Source organism: Somniosus microcephalus, chromosome 10, assembly GCF_052327205.1.
Source record: "Somniosus microcephalus isolate GS21.2 chromosome 10, FLI_Smic_1.0, whole genome shotgun sequence".
NCBI classification, from domain to species: domain Eukaryota; kingdom Metazoa; phylum Chordata; class Chondrichthyes; order Squaliformes; family Somniosidae; genus Somniosus; species Somniosus microcephalus.
The window spans coordinates 132,800,910-132,826,104 of record NC_140996.1 but is presented as its reverse complement, the minus strand read 5'-3'; the positions used below and the strand labels follow the sequence as shown (position 1 = coordinate 132,826,104).

Genomic DNA, 25,195 nt, shown 5'->3' with positions numbered 1-25,195 from the left:
CTGTCCTGTTGTAGGGGAAGGTGTCCAAGACACTGTCCCTCTGCTTTCTGGGGTCAGAATTAACAGCAAAGAAGGAAAAACCCCATGGTGCGACAGTTAGGTTTTGAACAAAGGACTGCGTGAAACAGTGTTGGGGCCCAGGTAATCAGATTTTGAAGTTAGAAGATGTTTCGAAGAAAAGGTATGCCAAAAGATACTCCTCCATGTTGAACACCACTTTGAAGAAGCACTGAGGGTAGCGAGGGCACAGAATCTACTCTGGGTGGGGGACTTCAATGTCCATCACCAAGAGTGGCTCAGCAGCACCACTGCTGGCCGAGTCCTGAAGGACATAGCTGCCAGACTGGGCCTGTGACAGGTGGTGAGAGAACCAACACAAGTGGAAAAACCTACTTGACCTCGTCCTCACCAATCTACCTGTCACAGATGCATCTGTCCATGACAGTATTGGTAGCAGTCCCGTCTTCACACTGAGGACACCCTCCATCGTGTTGTGTGGCACTACAACCGTGCTAAATGGGATAGATTCAGAACAGATCTAGCAGCTCAAAACTGGGTATCCATCAGGCATTGTGGGCCATCAGCAGAATTGTATTCCACCACAATCTGTAACCTCATGGCCCGACATATCCCTCACTCTACCATTAACATCAAGCCAGGGAGCCAACCTGGGGAAGCTGCAACACAGGACTACATGTATGCTAAACAGCGGAAGCAGCATTCTATAGACGGTGCTAAGCGATTCCATAACCAACGGATCAGTCCTGCCACATCCCGTTGCGAATGGTGGTGGACAATTAAGCAACTAACTGGATGAGGAGGCTCCATGAGTATCCCCATCCTCAATTATGGTGGAGCCCAGCAGGCGAGTGCAAAAGATCAGGCTGAAGTGTTTGCAACCATCTTCAGCCAGAAGTGCCGAGTGGATGATCCATCTCTGCCTCCTCCTGAGGTCCCCCTCACCACAGAAGCCAGTCTTCAGCCTATTCAATTCACTCCGAGAAACAGCTGTGTGCACTGGATACAGCAAAGGCAATGGGCCCTGACAATATCCCAGCTGTCGTGCTGAAGACATGTGCTCCAGAACTAGCGGCACCTCTAGCCAAGCTCTTCCATTACAACTACAACACTGGCATCTACCCTACAATCTGCAAAACTGCCTGGGTATGTCCTGTCCACAAAAAGCCGGACAAATCAAATCCAGCCAATTACCGCCCCATCAGTCTACTCTCAATCATCAGCAAAGTGATGGAAGGTGTCATTGACCGTGTTATCAAGTGCCACTTACTCACCAATAACCTGCTCACCGATGCGCAGTTTGTGTTCCACCAGGACCACTCGGCTCCAGACCTCATTACAGCCTTCGTCCAAATATGGACGAAAGAGCTGAATTGCAGAGGTGAGGTGAGAGTGACTGCCCTTGACATGAAGGCAGTACTTGACCAAGTGTGGCATCAAGGAGCCCTAATAAAACTGAAATCGGTGAGAATCATGGGGAAAACTCGTCACTGGCTGGAGTCATACCTAGCACAAAGAATGATGGTTGTAGTTGTTAGAGGCCAATCATCGCAGCCCCAGGACATTACTGCAGCAGTTCCTCAGGGCAGTGTCCTAGGCATTACCATCTTCAGCAGCTTCATCAATGATCTTCCCTCCATCGTAAGGTCAGAAATGGGGATGTTTGCTGATGATTGCACGATGTTTGGTTCCATTCACAACTCCTCATAATAAAGCAGTCCATGCCCGCATGCAGCAAGACCTGGATGACATTCAGGCTTGGGCTGATAAGTGGCGAGCAACATTTGCGGCAGGCAATGACTATCTCCAACAAGAGCCCCTTGACATTCAGCGGATCTACCATAGCTGAATCCCCCACCGTCAACATCCTGGGGGTCACCATTGACCAGGAAGTTAACTATACCGGCCACACACATACTGTGGCAACAAGAGCAGGTCAGAGTTTGGGTATTCTGCGGCAAGTGTCTCACCTCCTGACTCCCCAAATCCTTTCATGATCTACAAGGCACAAGTCAGGAGTGTGATGGAATACTCTCCACTTGTCTGGATGAGTGCAGACTTGAGGGGGTGCTCTGATGGGGGTCTTTAAGATTATGAAAAGGTTTGATGGGGTAGACATGGAGAAGATGTTCCCACTTGCGGGGAGACCAGAACTAGGGGCCATAAATATAATATAGTCACTAATAAATCCAATAGAGAATCCAAAAGAAACTTCTTTACCCAGAGAGTGGTTAGAATGTGGAACTCACTACCACAGGGGGTAGTTGAGGTGAAGAGCATCGATGCATTTAAGGGAAAGTTAGATAAACACATGAGGGAGAAAGGAATAGAAGGATATGTTGATGTGGTTTGATGAAGAGGGGTGGGAGGAGGCTCATGTGGAGCATAAACACCGGCATGGACCTGTTGGGCCGAGTGGCCTGTTTCTGTGCTGTAAATACTTTGTGATACAAAAGCGTTACTTCGAAATTGAGATAAGGCAGTTAAGTTTTTGGGCCTTGGGGTTTTGGGAAATAGAACAGTAGAGTTGGTTGCAGCAGAAGACTTTCCCTGCAGTACTGACCTGCTTTATAAATGCCAGTTTATTTTTACCACTTGCTTTTCCTTGCCTTCATAATTTGTTCAATGTTCTTGCCCATTGAATTTTGTGTAGTTTTTAAAAGATGCCTTCTTATCCTTTATATTCTTTACATCTGTCCTTTACCACAGTGACCTTGTAGCCCTTTTATCCATTTTGATTTAGCTGGAATGAAATTCAATAGTAGCTTCACCAACATTGTCTTCAATCCTACTGTATATCTTTCAATCATTATTGTGTTCATATTAACCTTTTTAAACATACTTTCACATATATGCCAATTATCAACATTTTTATGCTGACAGATAAACGTTTTTGGGTGCAATACAGGTGTCGGCATTTGCTGGCAAAATCAGTGCGAAGCGAACCAGACCCCTCTACCATCAGTTACTGGAAGTGATTGCAGACTCTGCATATTGTAGGTGGCAATTCTTGTTGGAACAAGAGTTCCTGCTTGCAGCATACAGTGGTTAGAATCACTTCCAGCAGCAGAACTTAGGTTGGAGCGGAAAGGGAGCTGAATGGATGGCAGAGAAGGGGAGAGGGAGCAAAATGAATGATAATGAAGAGGAGAAGAAAGGGAGAAATGAAGAACAGAAACTGGGAGTGGTCATTTGGGGCACGGTCGAGAGAAGTAGCTGGGAGCGGTGCTTTGGAATGGGAGAGGCAGGAGAGTACCAGCTTTAGCTGAGGGAGCGGGTGGTGCAAAAACTGGGGGTGGGGGGTGGTAGTGGAGCGAAAGTGGAGAAAAAGTGCCAGCTTGAGTTGGGCTGGAAAGGGAGGAGGAGTTGAATTAAGTTGGGAGGAGGAGAATTGGAGAACAGCATCTCTGAAAAGGTGAGGTGATGGATGGAGTGAAGTGCCTCTTTGAACTGGGACTGGAGGTGGGTAGTTTACCCTTGAACTGGGACAGGGGGTTTTGTTGTAGGAGAGTGACTGTTGAGAGAACTTTTGAGACAGTTATGGTCTGTTGAAAATCCAAATATCACTTTTGTTAGATTAAAAATCTAACAATTGTGAAGTGTATGCATGCTTAAACTTAACCAGGATGGTTTATTTTCAAAGTGCACCACCAATTTTGTGCCTTCATTTATATTTTCTCATTAGGCTTTTATGTCCTTATGTTTTTCTTCCAATATGGTGTTAAACACCTTGTCGATCTATTGTCTGATGGGCTTAGTTCAGAGATGGCTGTTTATGTCATTAAATCTCAATGCATGGAAAGCATTTGTTCTTGGTCACTGCATGCAGTGGAGTGTGACCACATTTCAGTTCTGCTGGCAGTTGGCACAATCACCTTAAAATGCTCACCACATATGCCTAGTTCCAGCTGTGTCTGTTAAACTATTCATTGTGTAATTTATAATCAGGCAATCAGTGCTTACTTATTGTACCTTTTATTTGTTAAAACACATGGGATCACTGGCTAGACCTATGGCTGTAAATTGTAGAATAATGTACTAAAACACACAAAATTACATAACATGCTATTTGTTCATTATACTGTTCTCAGTTAATTTACATTTAGGTGTAACTTCAAATGTTGTACAGATCTACGTATTTCCCTCCCCATCTGCACTAAAGTCCAATACTTAAGTTTCAGTCTCTGCTCAGAGAATTTGTTAGAGTGCACATTGCTCTGAATTAAAAAAAAAAAAATGTATTTCACATCCACTATGTGCCACCAGTTATAAGTTTTGGTCTCCATTGGGAAGAATTGAGACCCAATAACCCTATGATACAGTGCTGCCTACATGCCCGATGAATGAAATCCACTGCCCAGGCAAATTTCTTTTCCCCATTGCTTACTTCAGACACTTTTTTCTGCGGTGGTCTTGTGACATTCAGGAAGTTGGAATTTTAGTTTTTTCCCCCCCAGTTTGGTAAAATCGTGTTTTGAATATCAAGTGATGTTCAAAGTGGGAATGACCTTTCATTTCTCAACAATGGTAGTCATTCTTGGTGCCTGATGTGTCTGCCACAACTTCAGCCACCTGCATTGTTCGGTGATTTTGGTTCCACACCCTGTTGTACATTCTTTGATGTGGAATTTTGGTGTATTCTTTTGTCTCTAATTTCAGACAGTTGACTTCCCCCCAGTTTTTAACTGTGTTGGCGGCAGTGATATTGTCCAGGCAATTAACATCTTCAGACATTTCTTTGGAGCTTCCAGTGCCCCCCTGAAATACTACTTTGCCTGCTTCACATGTACAGCATTCATGGTTTTCTTATTTCCCTACTTATGGTTTTCATCCAAGCAATATTCTTCTAATTTGTAGTCATCTCATGGCTTTTTGATCGTGACTGTTTCCATTAAGTAGCTGGTGTAACACACATTCACTCACTCTAAGTTTGTCTCTTGTCATTGGCAAAGGAGCCTGGTAGAGTTTGAATAGTTGTTACTGGGGCCAAAGCAAGAGTCTGATTTTTTTCCATATCTTAAGAGCCCTGCCAAAAGCCACCTACAAAAGATCAGAACAGATTTTTGGGAATTCAGATGAATGAAAGGGTGACCTTTCAGGACAACCAGTGCTCAAGTGGGACCCTTTAAAGCGCTAAAGTTTTGAACATGGGGGCAATTTTAACTTTTATCGCCAGCAATCGCGAATCAGTCACCCATTTTACACCTGGCCCGATTTTCTTTTCCATTGCAGGTTGTCAGATAGGCTCTAAAAAGGGCGACCGATTTACCATTGTTTTTTGCCCGGTGATAAAAGTTAAAATAACTTTTCCTATAATCTTGAGTTACTGGGAGAGAGAGAGTCAAATACTCTCCTTTAGCCAGAGTTTACTGTAAAGCCTAAGTGAGACAACATTTCTGGTGGTTTCTTCAGTGGTTTTCCAGTTTGTGTGTAACTTTAGGAGGTTATCCCTTCAGAGCAAGGCTGCTTCGACAAGGAGTCCAAATGGGTAGATTTGTTGGGACATAGGAACTGTTTGCAGAATATTCTTCAGTTGTAGTATTAAGTTCCTTGGGTAGGATTCTAACACCATAGAGCTGCCATATTCTATGGTTAATATAGTATTAATCATCTGTATGGGACTTTCTCTCCTTGTGTCGGTCAAGGAGGAACAAGGTGCAGTTAAGTTTTGGTCTTTAGATTTCCCTAATGACCTGCAAACCAAGATGTTTTTAGGGGTTGGTCTGATTAGGGGAGAAAGCAGGGACAGGGTACTGAATTTGGATGATCAGCCATGATCTCATTAAATGGCGGAACAGGCTCGAGGGGCCGAATGGCCTACTCCTGCTCCTATCTTCTATGTTTCTGTTACCAGATTCAGGAAAGGCTAGAGTTAAATTTATTTTATTGTAGGTTCAGTCATTGTTTCCAAATGCGCTACCATACTTAGTAATGACCTCTACTGTTTCCTTCTGGCTCCTGGTTGTGATTGGCAGGAACTAGGAGTGTAAAGCTTAGTTAGCAAACCATATGCTTCCTGATATTTTCCTCCCATTCCTACTGGAAATCTGAAATTGCTTAAAATGGATTGAATTTTGACCATTTTGTGATGAGTAACTTGCCTCGCTCATACCTGGCTGCACAATAAAGAAAATTATATTATATATGGTGGTATATTAAACATTAACATTAACAAAATGCTTCTTTACTTTGCTAGTGAGATCTCCAATAGATTACTGTACTTCATTTTTTTTCAATACTTGTGTAAATCAGGGTAACAATTTCTGTTAGTCATTCAAATGGAAGGTAACAATACAGTAAACTTCTGAATATAATAATTTTATTAAGTGCTAACGTTTTATCTCCGGCTTGTACTGTTAAAGGATCTTGCCCATGTGATAAGCTAACCACTTTTTACAAATTGAAAGTGGTAGTTTAACTGAGGAATCAGGAGGTGAGCTGACTTCTGGGTGCTCTGAAACTAGGAAGTGTGAGACATTTGTAATAGGTATTCTCGCATTGCTTTGCATCAGGTGTAGTATCACTCCTGCCAAATTTCAAGAGTGCCCAAGTGGTCCTTTGGATCTCCTGGAAACTGTATAAACTTCGTCTGGATTTTTGTAATGCAGTGAGAAAGCAGACACTGTTATCCATGCTCTCCTAGAAAGAAAGAACAAAACTTTTACGTTTCTATGTTGTCTTATCATGTCTTCAGAATGTCCTAAAGTACCTCAATTTATGGATTATTTTGAAGTGCGCTCACTATTGTTACATAAGCAAATGTGGCAGTCAGTTTGCACACAGCATGGTTTCAAAGAGTAGATGAACGAATGGATGACCAGACAATCTGTTTTTGCTGATGTTGGTGAGGAGGCAATGTTGGCCCTGCTGTTCTTTGAAAAGTGTCATAGGATATCTTATCACCTGAGAAGGCAGATGGGGCCTTGGCTTAGGTTCTGCCTTTTGGCTCAGACATTATGACCGTGCTGCACTCCCTCAGAACTGCTTTGCTAACAATAAAAATAATGCCTCCCCTCACCCCATGGGGTTCTACCAGTGAGTGCAAACATGCATGTGCAGGATTCACTGCCACTGAAGTCAATGCAAGTTTCAACTGAAAATGTAACTGCGATCTACCTTCTGACTGCAGCACACAATACAGATACTGGTTTCAGGCCGCATTTTTTTGGCACAACAGCCACCTTGGATTCATAACCATATGTGATTAGTTTTAAAATGTGCTTTTGATAAAAATGAACACTCACTTTTCTGTATTACATGTTGTCATTAAGTTTTGTTAATTGATCCATTAAGCTTTTTTGTTTGGCTTGCATGTGCCTATAAAAGCAATTTAATCTAATGCAGCTGTTCTGTCTCTGTTTATAAGTTCATCTGCAAATGACTACTTCAACAAATTGAAATTTCTTAACCTTGGGATGTTTTACTATTTTAAAGGCACTATATAAATGTAAGTTATTGTTGATACCTGTGAATCTCCTCCATTCTACTGCAGCCTCTTTTGAGTTCTCAATTTTTTGAACCATTTTTTGTACTTTGACATTTTTAATATATTTACATTTGTATAGTGCATCTACAAGTACATACTGTACATATATTTTAGAGGAAGTGTCTAAAATTCTAATGTTGCATTCATATGTACCAATCTGCAAAACTCAAAACTGAAACAGCTTCCAAAAAGTTGACCACTCAAAACAATGTAGGACTAAAATACTTTTCTATTGCACTGACTGATTTTGTTCATGGGTTTTTGTAGTGTATGTACCTTTTTAAGGGGAGAACTACTTTTTACAGCTCTTGTATACTGTAGTACCGGCAGTGACCACACCTGTATATAACCCTGAGTAGGGATCTGTACTGTTAGTTTTAGAGTAACCCTCATCCAGTAAACACCTGTTGATTGTTCCTCTGCAGTCTCTGTCTATTTCTTGAAGGACACCATACATCAAGATTCACAGATTTAACATTGGCGACGAGTTGATTCGAACCTACCTGCAACTCTGCAGAAGAAGGCCGATTCCAGGGGCCCGGGCGTCGACCATCCGGCGGAGACTCCAGCGAGACGGGCTGGCAGCAGGTACGGCACAGACCCTTCCCGGACGGCGGCGGCTGGAGCCGACCGACGGCACAGGGGAAGGCCGAGCAGCGTTGACGGGGTAAGAGAGAGGGTAAAGCGCACAGGGCGCAGCCGGGGTTGAAGACCGAGCGGCGTCGACGGAAAAAAAAGAGAGGGTAGAGCGCACGGGGCGCAACCGGGGTTCAGGACCGAGCGGCGTCAACGAGAGAGGCGCGCAGGAAAACGCAGAGAGCGCGGCCGGTGTTCAAGGGCTGAGCAGCGTCCGTGGGGGAAGAAAGGAAAGCGGGGTGGGGGGGGACGCCATTTGAGCCGCAGCGGAGGAGAAGGGAGAGCGCGGGAGACGCCATTTTGAGCCAGTGGAGAAGAAGGGAGAGCGCGGGAGACGCCATTTTTACCCAGTCTAACCACACCCAGGGATGCCGAAGAGTGGCAGTGTCACAGCGTTCGACAATGAAGTCGAAGATTGGGCGACATATGTAGAACGCATAGAAGTGTACTGCAAGGCGAATGAAGTGCCAGATGTCAGGAAAGCACTGGTATTGTTGAATTCCATGGGTGCAAAAACGTATGGCTTACTGCGAAACCTAGTAACCCCAGAGAAGCCTGTGGAAAAGGATTTTGAAAGCATAGTGGCAATCCTACAGGACCACTTAAACCCCACACCGCTGCTGATAGCAGAAAGATTTAAGTTTCACAAAAGGAACCAGCATAAAGACGAAAGTAATGCTGAGTATTTAACGGAACTGCGCAAGCTATCGAAACACTGCCAGTTTGGAACGGGACTAGCAGATATTTTAAGGGACAAGTTTGTGTGTGGGCTTCAAAGTGAAGGAACCCAGAAACAGCTTCTATCAGAAAAGGATCTTAAACTGGACAAGGCTTTCAGCATAGCAGTATCACATGAAGCAGCCGTACGGGGCGCTGCAGAGATACAACGGAGACTGCAAGAATATGGCACAAATGAAATGGCATATGGAGCAGTGAAGTGTTATCGCTGCGGCAGAACAACACACGACCATAAGGATTGTTGGTTCAAGGACCAAGTGTGCAGACAGTGTGGAAAAGTAGGACACATAGCAAAAGTCTGCAGGTCGGGAAAGAAAACCGGCAGCAAGAAATCTCCACAGGAGAAGTACAAAAAGGTACATAAGGTGACGGAGAGTAGTTCAGACAAACAGAGAAGTGATACAGACTCCGGAAGCAAGGAGCTGGGTTGTCTGAAACTACATAATGTAATCAAAATGGAGGATCACCAAACTATCTGGGTCACGCTCAAGATAGACTGAGTCCAAGTGGAATTGGATACAGGATCAGCCCTAACAGTCATAAACCGAAGGGACTACAAGCAGCTATTCTCACATATACCCTTGAGAGATACAGAGATTGTATTGAAGACGTACACGGGGCAAAAAGTCTACCCCAAAGGAAAAATAAGGGTGAACGTTATATATAACGGCAAGGAAACACCAAAAATGGACCTATATGTATTGCCAGATGGAGGACCACCACTGCTAGGACGTGAATGGATCCGGAAGATACAGCTAGATTGGCATTCCATACAAGCACTGACTGTAGATGCCAAAAAGGATGACGACGTCACACCTGGACGACTGTCAAAAATGCTAACTGACGCACAAGAAGTGTTCCAGCAGGGACTCGGAACACTAAAAGGCATAACAGCGACGATCAAAATAGAGGAAAATGCAAGCCCAAAGTTTTTTTTAAGGCCAGTCCGGTACCTTATGCGATCCGCCCAGCCGTCGAAGCAGAGCTGGAAGGTTTGGAACGTTCAGGAGTACTGTCCAAAGTGGACTGGAGCGAGTGGGCTACACCCATCGTTCCTGTAATGAAGAGGTCGTTGAGTAATACGCCTGGGGAACCAAAGAAGGTTCGCATCTGTGGGGATTTCAAGGTGACAGTGAACCCAGTGCTTCACACGGTACAATATCCGCTTCCGCGGATTGAAGATATTTTCGCCTCGCTATCTGGAGGAAAACGCTTCACTAAGATTGATCTGGCCCAGGCGTACCTGCAAATGGAGGTAGAAGAAGCCTCGAAACAGTACCTGACGATCAACACTCATAAAGGTCTCTACCAATACAAACGGCTGGTGTTCGGGGTAGCATCAGCTCTGGCTATTTGGCAAAGGGCAATGGATCAAGTCCTGCAAGGGATTCCAGGGACCCAGTGTTATTTGGACGACATCCTGGTCACGGGCGAAAATGACAGTGATCACCTCGCCAACTTGGAGCAGGTGCTCGCTAGATTGAAGGAATATGGGCTCCGAGCTAATCGCCACAAATGCGAGTTTTTCCAGAAGCAGATCTCGTATTGTGGCCACGTTATTGATGAAGAGGGGTTACATAAGTCCCCTGAAAAGATTGAGGCAGTAGTCAAGGCTCCAGCACCGGAAAATGTGTCACAACGGAGGTCGTTCCTTGGGCTGGTGAACTACTACCATAAGTTCTTACCAAATTTGTCTACAGTACTACACCCACTGAGCACCCTACTGCAAACGGGGGTACCATGGAAGTGGAATGATGAATGTAAACGAGCTTTCCAGAAGTGCAAAGAATTGATCACATCAAAAGAGGTGTTGGCTCATTTCAACCCAGCACTACCAATTCGGTTGGCGTGTGATGCATCACCCTATGGTATTGGAGCGGTGCTGTCGCACAAATTCCTGGACGGCTTGGAGAGGCCAGTAGCCTTTGCGTCTCGGTCACTAACCTCAGCCGAGCACAACTACGCCCAGATTGACAGGGAGGCCCTCAGCCTAGTGTGGGGAATGAAAAAGTTCAACCACTATCTGCACGGGCAGAAGTTCACCTTGCTGACTGACCACCAACCACTTGTCTCCATCTTTAATCCAAAGAAGGGTGTTCCGGTGATGACTGCGCAACGGCTACAAAGATGGTCCCTTTTTCTAGGGGCGCACCAATATGAAAGAGTATAAGGGCACGAAACAGCATGGAAACGCTGATGGGCTATCACGCCTGCCACTGCCTACTGCAGAGGACAGAGGAAGCACCAGCAGTGGACCCTGTCGAAATATTTTATTCGACTATAATTGAACGCTTGCCAGTAACTAACGCGGATATAGAGAAGGAGACCCGAAATGACCCGACACTGTCTCGGGTATATGACTTGACGGTGAAGGGATGGCCAACACATGGCGACTCACTGTTGCCAGCATTCTCATCCAGAAGAGAACAGCTGTCAGTATGCCAGGGGACCTAGATGTGTGGATCCCGAGTGGTAATTCCACCCAAGTTAAGGGATAGAGTGCTCAATGAGCTTCACGAAGGCCATCTGGGAGGGGTGAAAATGAAAAGCCTTGCTAGGGCTTATGTGTGGTGGCCGGGGATCGATCAGCAAATCGAGGACCTGACAAAGAGCTGCTCAGGATGCCAGAAGGTCCAAAATGCACCACCACATGCCCCTCTACACCCATGGGAGTGGCCCTCCTCTCCATAGCAACGGGTGCATATTGATTTTGCTGGTCCATTCATGGACTCAATGTTCTTAATAGCCGTGGATGCGCACTCGAAATGGCCTGAGGTGATCAAAATGTCCTCCACCACCACGGAGAAAACGATTGCAGTCCTACGGACCATATTTGCCAGGAACGGCTTGCCAGAGCAGATTTGCTCTGATAACGGACCACAGTTTGTGTCCGAAGAGTTTCGGAAATTTATGAAAAGGAATGGGGTAAGGCATTACACATCCACCCCGTATCATCCAGCCACAAATGGATTGGCTGAGAGGTTCGTACAAACCTTTAAGAAAGCAGTAAGGGCCATGTGCGATGACGACATTCCACTGCAGCATAAGGTGGACAATTTCCTGTTAGCCTACAGAAATGTGACACATGCAGTCACCAACCAGACCCCGGCCATGATGTTCTTTAACCGAAGGTTGAGATGTCGCCTGGATTTGCTCAAACCAAATGTACGAAGAGATGTTGAGAATAATTAATTCCAGCACATCAATGAGAAGCCGACAAGGAGCTTCAATGTAGGGCAACCAGTCTTGGCCCGCGACTACCGAACAGAGAAATGGCAACCAGGAACGATATGCACACGGCAGGGGCCACTAATGTACACAGTGGATGTTGGGGAGAACATTGTGAGACGCCATGTCGACCAGATCCTAGAGTCACAGGAACGAGTCAACCCCATGTCTCGCGTACCTGGTAATGAATCCGACATACAGGTAGCATCTACCCCAGAAACAGTAGCATCGGAAGCTGATGAACCAACCGACGACAGGTGGCCAGAATCGCCTCCGCACCAAGAGCGAGACACTCAGGAAAGGCGCTATCCAGAAAGGATCAGGAAGCCGCCCCAAAGACTGAATTTATAAATGGACTATTTTCAGTTAATGTTGCATGTTAAGTGTTAATTGTTAAATGAATGTTATGGTACTGTTAATCTAAAAGGGGAGGAATTGTAGTGTATGTACCTTTAAGGGGAGAACTACTTTTACAGCTCCTGTATACTGTAGTACCGGCAGTGACCACACCTGTATATAACCCTGAGTAGGGATCTGTACTGTTAGTTTTAGAGTAACCCTCATCCAGTAAACACCTGTTGATTGTTCCTCTGCACTCTCTGTTTATTTATTGAAGGACACCATACATCAAGATTCACGGATTTAACAGTTTTCTTTTTTTCCAATCGGTGATGTTGCCTATCACAACTATAAATAGAGTTAGTTTGTTGAGCCTTGTATTTTGTTAAGGCTCACTAGTCTCCTTTCTTGGGTTAAGTTGGGCTGCAGGTATTGTTGCTCTCGTGAGTCACTAACACGTATACATCTGCTGTTTGCTGCACAGGTAATCAGTAACTTTGGTAAAGAAATGACCATTGATTCAAATACAGCATGTACTTTTCCTCATAAAAGGATATCTCTCTGACCCTTATGTAACAATAATTTGAACGGGATTTTGTCAATGGGATTGAAAAGACAATACTTATCAGCAAAATATAAATGAAGTGCTGAATTATATTAAAATAAGTGTGAAAACTGAACAAAAAAGATTTTTAAAGCAGAAATTACAGTAATTACTTTTAACTGATCTTGTCATTGAAATGTAGTTGGAGGGTGTCATAAATCGCAACTTCTACAAGAAGCAACTCAGGAAGTACTACTGAACGGCCAGCTGAGGGTGCCGTCCGAGGAGTATAAATACTCAGGCGTGGGCCCAACTTGGCCAGAGACAATCTGGAAACAGGAAGCTAGTGACTACTAACTAGACCTCCATGTTTTGTTACAAGTCGATTAAAGCCTTGCTTTATGTACAACCAAGTGCATAGTGAGTCTTTATTACGTCAATTTAATCGACTTATCATCTCCACGCCTTGGGTGATTCGGAACAACCAACTGCAGCTCCAACCGCAGAAAGGGACTTGGGCAAGAAACTGATCCATCATGGAAAAACTCCTTAGACCCACTCATCTCGACCTGGACCCGAATGCATCTGCGGCAGCGAAGGTATGGAAGCATTGGTTTCGTACCTTTAGCAATTTTCTTGAAGAATGTGGGGCAGATGCCCCTAATAAGTTCCAAATGCTTATTAACTACGTATCCCCTCGTGTATATGATTATATTGAGGACTGTATAGACTACGACGATGCTATCCAAATTTTACAGCAGCTATATGTCAAGTCCCCGAATGAAATCTTTGCTCGACACCTACTGGCCACAACTCGGCAGCAGCCTGGGGAATCTCTCGATGAATTCCTCCAGAAACTTCGCAGGCTCAGCAAAGATTGTAACCCTTAAACGGTTACAGCTGAACAGTATCAAGAGGAACTAATCCGCGATTCCTTTATCAATGGGATTGCGTCCCCTTTTATACGTCAGCGCCTGCTAGAAAATAAAACCCTCAATTTACGGGCTGCTTATGACCAGGCGTGTTCCCTGGACTTGGCCAAGAAGAATGCAGACACTTATCTCCCACCACGTGCATGGGCGGCGGCTATCACCTTTAATAAGTCTTTCGATAGGTCTCGGGTGGATGCCCCCGCTGATGATGACTGTACTCTAACGGACGACGACCCTACCCTAGAGGCCTTTGCTGATGACGACCCCGCCCTAGCAGCATCCTGGCAATCAGGAAGAAAGTGTTTCTTTTGTGGAGGTACGTTCCATTACAGAAAAGTTTGCCTGGCTCGTAATGCGACCTGCAATCATTGCAGCAAGAAAGGACACTTTTCCAAGGTATGCCAGTCACGGGCCTCTGCTAACAAGAAAGGCCGCTCCTCTAAAGTATGCCGGTCGAGAGCTCCTGTTAGCTTCACAGCTGCTATCTATGGAGCTGCTCCTCCCCCAGGAACCACTGCTGAGGCTACAGCTGCCAAAGGAAAAATTACCCCTCCTCCCATCACAGCTGTTTTTCCCCAGAGTTTGTCCCATGCAGCCACGAAGGTTTCAGTAAATGGGCACACACTAAGCGCGCTAATCGACTCCTGCAGCTCTGACAGCTTCATTAGTAAGTGGGCTGTCAGCAGGTTAAAACTGCGCATTTATCCCTCGGACAGGGAGATTGCAATGGCTCCGACGACTCTGACCACCAATTCTTCTGGCTTCTGTCTTGTCAACCTCATCCTCAATGGTCGCACGTATCCCTCCACCCGGCTCGGAGTACTCAAACTTATGCAGCGATGTGCTTCTGGGACAGGACTTCCAGAAGCAGCACAAAAGACTCACTTTTTTGAGTTTGGAGGGTCGAAGCCGGAGCTTACCATTTCTAAGGTGCCGTTTTGTGCGGTCTCGGCGGCCTTACTCGGTGAGCCCTCCCTGTTTGCCAATCTTCCCCCCCCCCCACCCCCCCCCGCTGTAAACCCACAGCCACCAAATCGCGGCGCATTAGCCAAGACGACCGAGCATTTATCGAGGCAGAAATCTCTCGCCTTTTAGCTGACTGTATTATCAAGCCATGTTCATCTCCCTGGCGGGCTCAAGTCGTCATTGTGAAAAACCCTTTAAAACAAAAAAAGAAACGTCTTGTGTATTGATTATTCGCAGACTATTAATCAATATACCGATCTGGATGCCTACCCACTACCACGCATAGATGACATGGTCAACAACCTTGCCAAATACAAGGTATTTTCAACCTTTGATTTAAAGAGCGCGTACCATCAGGTACTGCTGAAAGACTGTGACAAAAAGTATACGGCCTTTGAGGCCAATGGTTAGCTTTATCAGTTTCGTCGCCTTCCATTTGGGGTCACCAATGGGGTGGCCGTCTTCCAACGGGCAATGGATGGCCTAGTCCGGCAAGAGAACTTGACGGATACCTTTCCGTATTTAGACAATATCACTATTGCCGGCCATGATCAAAAGGAGCATGATGCCAATCTTTTTTGACGTTCTCCGTCATCGCCACTTAACGTTAAACGAATCGAAATCGGTGCCATCAGTGAACATTCTCGGCTACTGGGTGGGCAACGGTGTTATTAAACCAGACCCAGAGCGACTTCGTCCACTTCAGGAGCTCCCTTCCCCTACAAATCTCTGCTCTCTTCGTCGGGCACTTGGGATGTTTGCTTATTACGCAAAGTGGATACCTCACTTCTCCGATAAAATACAGCCCCTGCTTCATGCGAAGTCTTTTCCATTGGAAGCAACGGCTATTTCTGCCTTCAACCTCCTCAAACGACAGCTGGAGAAAGCCACGCTTCGCTCCATTGATGAAAACCTTCCTTTTGTGGTCGAATGCGATGCATCGGAGGTGGCGATCTCGGCTACCTTGAATCAAGGTGGTCGACCCATGGCATTCCTATCCAGAACCTTGCAGGGTAGCGAGCTCCATTACACCCCCCCCCCCCCCCCGTTGAGAAGGAGGCTACAGCCATCATCGAGGCTGTATGCCAATGGAGTCATTTTCTTGCTCGGCGTCATTTCACGTTCATAACTGACCAGGGCTCCGTGGCCTTCATGTTGGATAACTGGAAGCGAACGAAAATCAAAAATAATAAAATTCAACTCTGGAGGATGGAGCTGGCCGCCTTTGGATATACTATCCGTTACCGACCCGGCAAACAGAATGTGGCCCCAGATACCTTCACACGGGCATTTTGCTCTTCAATGTCAACATCGACTCTGGCGGATCTGCATATGGACTTATGCCATCCTGGCGTTACCCGTATGTTGCACTTTGTGCGCTCCAAAAATCTACCATTCTCAACGGAGGACGTAAAGAAAACATGCTCCTTGATGTAAGAAAAAGGAGTCTCACACATTAAGTAACTTTAAAGTAAGCTTTAAGCAACTTATAATCACACTATATACAAGAGAGGTCTTCACCATGCCTCTGGTAGAAGCCCCTTACAATACTGAGCAGTTCACTATTTATACCAGTCCAACAGGAAGTGACGTATGACAGGAAGTGATGTATGTACAAAGTTCACAGTTCATAGTTCACAGTTCACAGGCAGTGATGCACATAACTTCCCGGAAGTTATTATTATTATCACATTCTTCCCTCCTGCAGGATTAGAAGGCTGTGGTCTTCCTTTTGTTCCGCAGCCGCCGAACGAGGAAGAGTCGCACCCGTTTGGGTTCCCGTCGTAGAGAGTCGCTGGTCCGCTTACATGCGGTTGGCCATTGGTCAGAGTCTGTGTGGCCTGGATTACCCTGTGAAGGGTCGGTGAGATCATGGCTTCGTGTACGAGCCCCAATAGGTTCAAAGTCGGTCTGCCTCTGTTCAGAGGGAGGTGCAGAGCTGGTCTGTGGCGGATCAGTACTTTCGTGCGCGGTACTGGGAGGGTCGCAACTTTGAGTACGGGGTTCTACCGGCACCAAGCTAGTTGGTGTCCGATCAGGATCCTGGAGAGGGGTACCCGATAGGCCCCAAGAGTTTCCTGGTGAAATACCATCACCCGATGTCCCACTAGGTCCTGGTGGGCAGGGAGCCAGATCCCGTAATGATACGGCAGATTCTCGGCCGTCGGGATATCGTATGTTTGCATAGGTGGGCTTGGCATCGGTTAGTTCGACCTCGTCTACGAGGGGTTCATTTTTAGACCTCCGAACGTATCTTCGGAGTAGTACCGGTCCAGGAGTAGTTAGCCATGACTGGAGTGATGTCCCATGAGATGAGCGACGCTGGAATCCAAAGAACCGCTCGTGAGGTGTAGTATTTGTGGCTGTAGAAAGAAGGGACCGTATAGAGTGCAATGCATCCGGAAGCACTGCTTCCCATTGCTGGTCTGATAGGCCCCGAGATCTTAAAGCAAGACGTACGGAATTCCAGATGATACCGTTATACCTCTACCTGCCCATTTCTGATGGGATGGTAAGGCGTTGTTTTGCTTGTAGCAATTCCCCGTTCTGAGGGGTAGTCCTTGAGTTCCCTTGACATAAAGGATGGACCCCGATCTGAGTGAATATAAGCCGGCATGCCACAGAGAGAAAATACCTGCTCAAGGCAGCAGATTACTGTGGACGCCAGCATATTGGAGCAGCGGAAGGAAAACGTGAATATTCATCAATCATGGTGAGCAAATATGTGTTCCGAGTTGAAGAGGGCACTGGGCCCTTAAAATCGATGCTAAGTCGTTGCATCGGTTGGGTTGCATGTATGAGTATACCATCTGAGGGGCGGAAGAACTGAGGTTTTAATTCTGCACAAAGCCGGCATTCTGAGCATATTTTCTTTACATCTCCAGTAGAAAAAGGGAGATTCCGTGATCGTACGAAATGTAGCATGCGCGTAACGCCAGGATGACACAATCCATTATGGACATCTATGAGATTAGAGGACGACATAGTGGAGCAGAATGCCCGTGTGAGGGTGTCCGGGGCCACATTCTCCTTGCCAGGCCGATAGAGAATGGTATAACCAAAAGAGGCCAGTTCCATCCTCCAAAGTTGTATTTTATTATTATTAATTTTGGTTCGTTTCCGATTATCGAGCATAAAGGCGACTGATCGCTGGTCCGTGATTAATGTAAAGTGCTGGCGAGCTAGAAAATGGTTCCACTTCCGTACTGCCTCCATGATGGCTGTGGCTTCCTTCTCAACCGGAGGATAATGTAGCTCGGCACCTTGTAAGGGCCTGGACATAAATGCTACAGGACGACCTTCCTGATTTAGAGTAGCCGAGATCGCCACCTCCGAGGCATCACATTCGACTATGAAAGGGAGAGTCTCATCGATGGAGTGAAGAGCCGCTTTCTCCAACTGTTTTTTGAGAAGGTTAAAGGCTGCAACAGCCGCTGTTTCCAATGGAAATGACCTAGCATGCAGCAAGGGTTGGATTTTGTCTGAAAAATGAGGAATCCATTTAGCGTAGTATGCAAACAGACCGAGAGCCCGACGTAAAGAAGCCGGATTCTTAGGTGACGGGAGCTCTTGGAGCGGGCGAAGTCTTTCTGGGTCTGGCTTAATGATACCATTGCCTACGCAGTAGCCAAGGATGTTGATGGTCGGTTGCGACTCAACAGATTTGGATTCATTCAGGGTTAAATTACGGCGATGGAGGGCATCCCGAAATTTTGGGAGGTTGGCGTCGTGTTCCTGTTGATCGTGACCTGCAATGGTAATGTTATCAAGATAGGGAAAAGTGACCCTTAGGTTTTCCTGTTTAACCAGGCCATCCATTGCCCGTTGGAAGACAGCCACTCCATTAGTAACCCCGAATGGGAGGCGACGAAATTGGTACAACCGTCCATTAGCCTCAAAGGCCATGTACTGCTTATCTGAGACCTTCAAGGGTACCTGATGATAGGCACTTTTTAAATCGTAAGTTGAGAACACTTTGTATTCGGCCAGTTTATTAACCATATCATCAATGCGTGGCAATGGGTAGGCGTCCAAGTCGGTATATTGATTGATGGTTTGCGAATAATCGATGCATAGTCGCTGTTTGTGAGGTTTTAGAGGGTTCTTGACAATGACGACTTGAGCCCTCCAGGGCGACGAACATGGTTCGATGATATCCTCTGCTAGAAGTCGAGAGATTTCAGCCGCAATAAAAGATTGGTCTTCCTGATTAAAGCGCCGCGATTTCGTTATTATTGGTTTGCATCGAGGCGGAATACTGGCAAATAATGAGGGTTCATCAAGTGAAGCTGCTGACAATGCACAAAACGGTAATTTAGACGGTATATTAGAAATAGTAAGTCCAGGTTTGGATCCGCCGAACTCAATGGTGAGTTTCTTATGTAGTGATCTCCTCTTAGGGCTGGACTTCCAAAAACAGCATAAGTCCTAGAGCACCGAAAGTCGGGTGGAGGGATACATACGACCATGAAGTGTCATATCAACAACACAAAAGCCGGAGATTCTGGTATTAAGTGATGACTGAGCCATCGCAATTGCCTGGTCCGATGGGAAGACATGTAGTTTCAATTTCGCAACAATCTGTTCTTTAATGAAACTATCAGTACTTCCTGAGTCAATTAAGGCATCTAAGGTATGCCCTTTAATTGAAACTTTTGTAGCTGCATGAAACAGGTTCTGTGGGCAAGCAGCTGTAATTGGTGTCGTTGCACAGAGAGTGGCTAAAACTCTCGGTGTGCTTCTTCGGGAGAGAGCTCGAGAGGAAGCTTGATAGGTCCTAGCTGGAGCATCTTGATAGGCCCTAATTGGGGCAGTTCGGTAGGCCTTAGCTGCATAGGCCCTCGTAGAGACTCTTGATTGGCAAACTTTAGCAAAGTGTCCTTTTTTGCAATGACTGCAGAACGCATTGCGGGCAGGGCAGAGTTTCCTAGGGTGAAAAGCATCTCCACAAAAGAAGCATTTCTTCCTAGATTGCCAAGAGGCTGCTAAAGTGGGGTCATCCTCTTCTTCATCAGAATTATCAGGATTAGATTCCTTCATGATAGGGTTCACCTGAGACCACTTGGATTGTCTGGTTGCAGTTACAGCAGCAGATCGAGATCTGGGCAGCTGATAGAGGTCTGCATTTCTCTTTGCCAAATCCAGAGAACAAGCTAGGTCAAAAGCTTTTTGTAGCTCAAGTGTTTTACTTTCTAGTAGACGCTGGCATATAAATGGAGAGGCAATCCCGCAGATGAAAGCATCGCGAATCATTTCTTTGCGGTACAGCTCAGCTGAGGCTGCCTGAAAGTTACAATCTATGCTGAGCCTGCGAAGTTCTTGAAGGAATTCGTTAATCGATTCCCCTGGCCCTTGTCGGGCTGTGACCAGTAGATGTCTAGCATAGACCTCATTTGGAGTCTTGGCATACAGTTTTTTAAGCGCCCGAATCACCTCATCGTAATTATCCCATTCATCAACATATTCAAACACTGTTGGGGTCACATAGTTGATAAGTATCCTCAGTTTAGTAGGAGCATCCGCGTTACATTCATCGAGAAAATTCTCAAAAGTACGGTACCAATGCTTCCATACCCTGCCAGCTGCTGGTGTGTTTGGGTCCAAGTCCAGACGAGTAGGTTTAAGGATCTTTTCCATGATGGGTGGTTCCCTGGATCCTTAACTCCGAGTTTGTCCGAAGGTCTAGTATTTGTGAGTGTAAATACTAAGTTGCTTAAATTGATGTAAGAAAAAGGAGTCTCACACATTAAGTAACTTTAAAGTAAGCTTTAAGCAACTTATAATCACACTATATACAAAAGAGGTCTTCACCATGCCTCTGGTAGAAGCCCCTTACAATACTGAGCAGTTCACTATTTATACCAGCCCAACAGGAAGTGACGTATGACAGGAAGTGATGTATGTACACAGTTCACAGTTCACAGGAAGTGATGCACATAACTTCCCGGAAGTTGTTATTATTATCACACTCCTCCTGTAGGATTTGTGCAGAATTGAAACCACAATTCTTCCGCCCATCAGATGGCTTACTCATACATGCAATGCAGCCTATGCAGAGGCTCAGCATAGACTTTAAAGGGCCATTGCCTTCGTCGAAGCGGAACACCTACCTACTTACGATAGTAGATGAGTATTCACGCTTTCCCTTTGCCTTCCCCTGTCCTAATATGCTTACCTCTATGGTAATTAAATGCCTCAATCAGGTCTTTTCCCTTTGCGGGACGGCCAATTTTATCCACACGGATCAGGGTCCCTCCTTTATTGTGGGACGGCCAATTTTATCCACACGGATCGGGGTCCCTCCTTTATGTCGAGTGAACTTAAAGGTTATCTCTCCCAACGGGGAATCGCCTCGAGTAAGACGACACCATATCACCCAATCGGCAATGGACAGGTTGAACGATACAATGCCATCATCTGGAACGCTGTCCGTCTGGCACTGAGGTCACGCAACGTATCAGACCAGCAGTGGGAAACTGTGTTCCCCGCCGTGTTACGCTCTATCAGGTCTCTTCTCTCGACATCCACTAATGTCACACCTCATGAGCGATTCTTCAAGTTCCGGCGTCGCTCTACACACGGACATCTCTACCGTCGTGGTTGGTGGCTCCAGGCCCTGTGCTACTCCGGAGGTTCGTCCGGTCTGCCAAGAAAGACCCCCTCGTTGACGAGGTGGAGTTAACGGAGGTAAACCCCACGTATGCGCACGTGTGGTACCCCGATGGCCGGGAGTCCACCGTCTCGCTCAGAGATTTGGCTCCCTGCCCAACCGGTCACACGGGTCCGAATGATGAAGGATCCCACGACCATGATGTCAACACTCCGCACACTTATGAAGATGACGCCCTTCCTGGGACATCGAGGGATCTGCCGGCAGTGCTACCGGATTAACTCAGGGAGCCAAGTGCTTCCCGTAGGATGGCCACCCGAAATCAGGACGCCGGACAATCTCCGGCTACGACCCAGGATGAGGCCAGCTCTGCGCCTGTGGGGACCCGCACCCGGAGTCATGATATTCCCAGGCCTCCACAGGACGATCAAGACGACGCGGACTCTACCAACTTACCGGTATGGGCCAAGCGACCCAGGGACCAGGACACGGTCCGGGGAGACGTGCCTTCCGATCACGAGCAGAAAGCTAAACGACTACGGTTATTTTTGGTCCGCCTAGTCTGTTAAAGGAAGACTGGCCTTCCAAACCTTTTAGGGAGGAAGAATGTCATAAATCGCAACTTCTACAAGAAGCAACTCAGGAAATACTACTGAACGACCAGCTGAGGGCGCCGTCCGAGGAGTATAGATACTCGGGCGTGGGCCCAACTGGGCCAGAGACAATCTGGAAACCGGAAGCTAGTGGCTACTAACTAGACCTCCATGTTTTGTTAGAAGTCGATTAAAGCCTTGCTTTATGTACAACCAAGTGCGTAGTGAGTTTTTATTACGTCAGAGTATTGCAGCATTATTCTTCAGTAAAGCTTTAGTATATATCAATAGCTATATACACTGTTTATTGCTTGACTAAGGGCTGGGCCATTTGTGTCTGTTGTATTTAAGTGCATACTCTAGACTAGAGTGAAACCATCTCATGATCAGGTGAACAATGTGTTGGGTTGGTTCGGGTATTTTGTAACAGAAGCTTCATCACTGTAGTTACATCAATTGTCCTCAACCAGCAACCCAAGGAATTCACTGGACACATGTTAATGGAGTCAAAGGGAATTCATGTCGTACACGCACTGCATCTTCATGCGTCACAGCTGAGAGTTTATTCTGCATGGGTGAAAGGTTGTTGAACCCCAGAACATGGTTCTGTAATACATTCCCTAAAAGGAATGCTATTGTGACCAGGTATAGGGGGTTGGTGCAAATATGCTGTAGTCAGGCCTGGTACACTTCAATTGGATTTGGAATGAAGTTGATCGATTTACATTTGAATTGTTTTAGGAACATAGGAATAGGAGTAGGCAGTTTAGCCCTTTGAGCCTGTTCTGCCATTCAGAGAGATCATGGCTGATCTGTGACCTAACTCCATATCCCTTAATACCTTTTGGTTAACAAAAATCTATCCATCTCAGATTTAAAATTAACAATTGATCTAGCACCAACTGCTGTTTGCGGAAGAGAGTTCCAGACTTCTACCACCCTTTGTGTGTCGAAGTGTTTCCTAACTTCACTCCTGAAAGGTCTGGCTCTAATTTTTAGACTGTGTCCCCTAGCCCTAGACTCCCCAACCAGTAGAAATTGTTTCCATCTATCTACTCTATCTGTTCCCCTTAATATCTTGGAAACTTTCATCAGATCACCCCTTTCACCTTCTAAATTCCAGGGAATACAACCCTAGTTTGTGTAATTTCTCCTTGTAATTTAACCCTTGGAATCCAGGTATCATTCTAGTAAACCTACATTGCACTCGCTCCAAGGCTAATATATCCTTCCTAAGGTATGGTGCCCGGAATGGAACACAGAACTCCAGGTGTGGTCTAACTAGGGCTTTGTATAACTGTAGCATAACTTCTACCCCCTTGTATTCCAGTTCTTTAGATATTAAGGCCAGAATTCCATTAACCTTTTGATTATTTTCTGTACCTGTCCATGACATTTTAAGGATCTATGTACATGGACCCCTAAGTCTCTTTGGACCTCCACTGTTTCTAGCTTTTCACCATTTAGAAAGTACTCTGATCTATCCCTTTTCAGTTCAAAGTGGGTGACCTCACACTTGCCTATATTGAAATCCATTTGCCACAGTTTTGTCCATTTACTTAATCTATTAATATCTCTGTAATTTTATGCTTCTACCTACACTACTTACAATGCCGCCTATCTTTGTGTCATTGGCAAACTTGGATATGTGGCTCTCTGTCCCATCATCTTAAGTCGTTAATAAATGCAGTGAATAGTTGGTGAATTTTCTTCCCACAATTTTAGCAGCGAGAAGTGGTGATTGCATTGCACACAGCAGTAGCCCATGGTTCCCCAATTATCTTTTGTTCAGGATTGGGTCGGGTCCAATCACACATGCACAATACAGCCACCTCATTTCTCTGTGACTGTAAATGAGAGGCTGGCTCACTCATCTCACAGGAACACCTCAAAAACCCAGACCTTTCCTGTCCATTTTTTCTTAATGTTTATAATTGCTGGGCAACTATCCCAAAGTTCAAAACTGAAAAGGTCATCTGAGTCACTGCCTGGAGGTGTTGAGGGAGCTTACTTGAAGTACCCATCATAAGCAGCGCAGGACCACAACCTTATCACACAAGCTCTCTGAATTCCACCCAAAAGTCTTTCGGGGCTTTCTGGGGCAGATAGTGTGGGATGCTGGAAGCTATTTTAAAAAAAAGCCGACTTTGAAAGGGATCTGCTGACTGACAAACAGCACTCAAGTCACTGACCGTGCAAAACATGAATGGTTGTTAACTATGAACATTTGATCAATTTAACAGCCTTTAAACGAAATGCAATGTTAGTTTTAACCCTCGCAGGAAATTAAAATTGACAGTAGAGAAGTTAAATATTGTTGAGATGTTGTCTGATTTAACAGCAAGGTAATGAGTGACCTTGTGACTTTGGCTTTGTTTGAATAAGTCAAATGTACATAGACTTATGCTGCTGACATTTTGCAGCTGCCTTTTGCGCTGCTAGCTCATGTCAGAGTTATAATGCTGGATCTGCATTGTTGTCAAACCGGGAAAAGGCCTGTGTGTGTGTGTGTGTGTGTGTGTGTGTGTGTGTGTGTGTGTGTGTCAGGCAAAGCTCTGCTTGCTGGTGTCTGAATGCCACTGAAATGCCTAATCATTGTAAGAGCTGAGGTGATGAATGGAGGTGTGAAGTTTTCCTGAAGGGAATGAGGCACAGTTGCACTTTAGTGCTATCACACACCTTGCAATGGCTGAATTCAGAGCACTTTTGACAGTGGTGGTCGATCAGGTCACAGACGTAAGGTTATGGGAACGGATTAAATTTTATTTTTGTATATTCGTTTTCCCCATCTCATTTGTCATATATTGCCTGGCCAAGAGATGCCCCTTCTACTAATATGCCAATGCTGCTGTGTAATTCTTCATTAGAAGGTGCACAAGAGTGACCTGGTTGACTGATCTTTTGAGTTTGTTTTTCCTCCTCTTTCCTGACTGGAAAGCCTCTGACTCTGCTCAGCACCTCTCCACAGTGATGTGATTCAGAAACTTGCCAATGTCATGACCTAGCCTCGAAACCATTTCATGTTGCAATGCAATCCAAAAAATAAACGGCTTCTTTTATATTTAAAAAAAAAGCACTTGAAGCTTTTGATTTCTTTTCTTCAAG

At 45.7% G+C, this 25,195-nt stretch overlaps 1 protein-coding gene across 2 annotated transcripts in view; it reads left to right on the top strand.

The window, feature by feature from the left end:
- Positions 1-25,195, top strand: part of tmem135 (transmembrane protein 135) — a 537,823-nt gene that overhangs the window by 77,964 nt on the left and 434,664 nt on the right. The gene's annotated exons all lie outside the window — the stretch shown is intronic.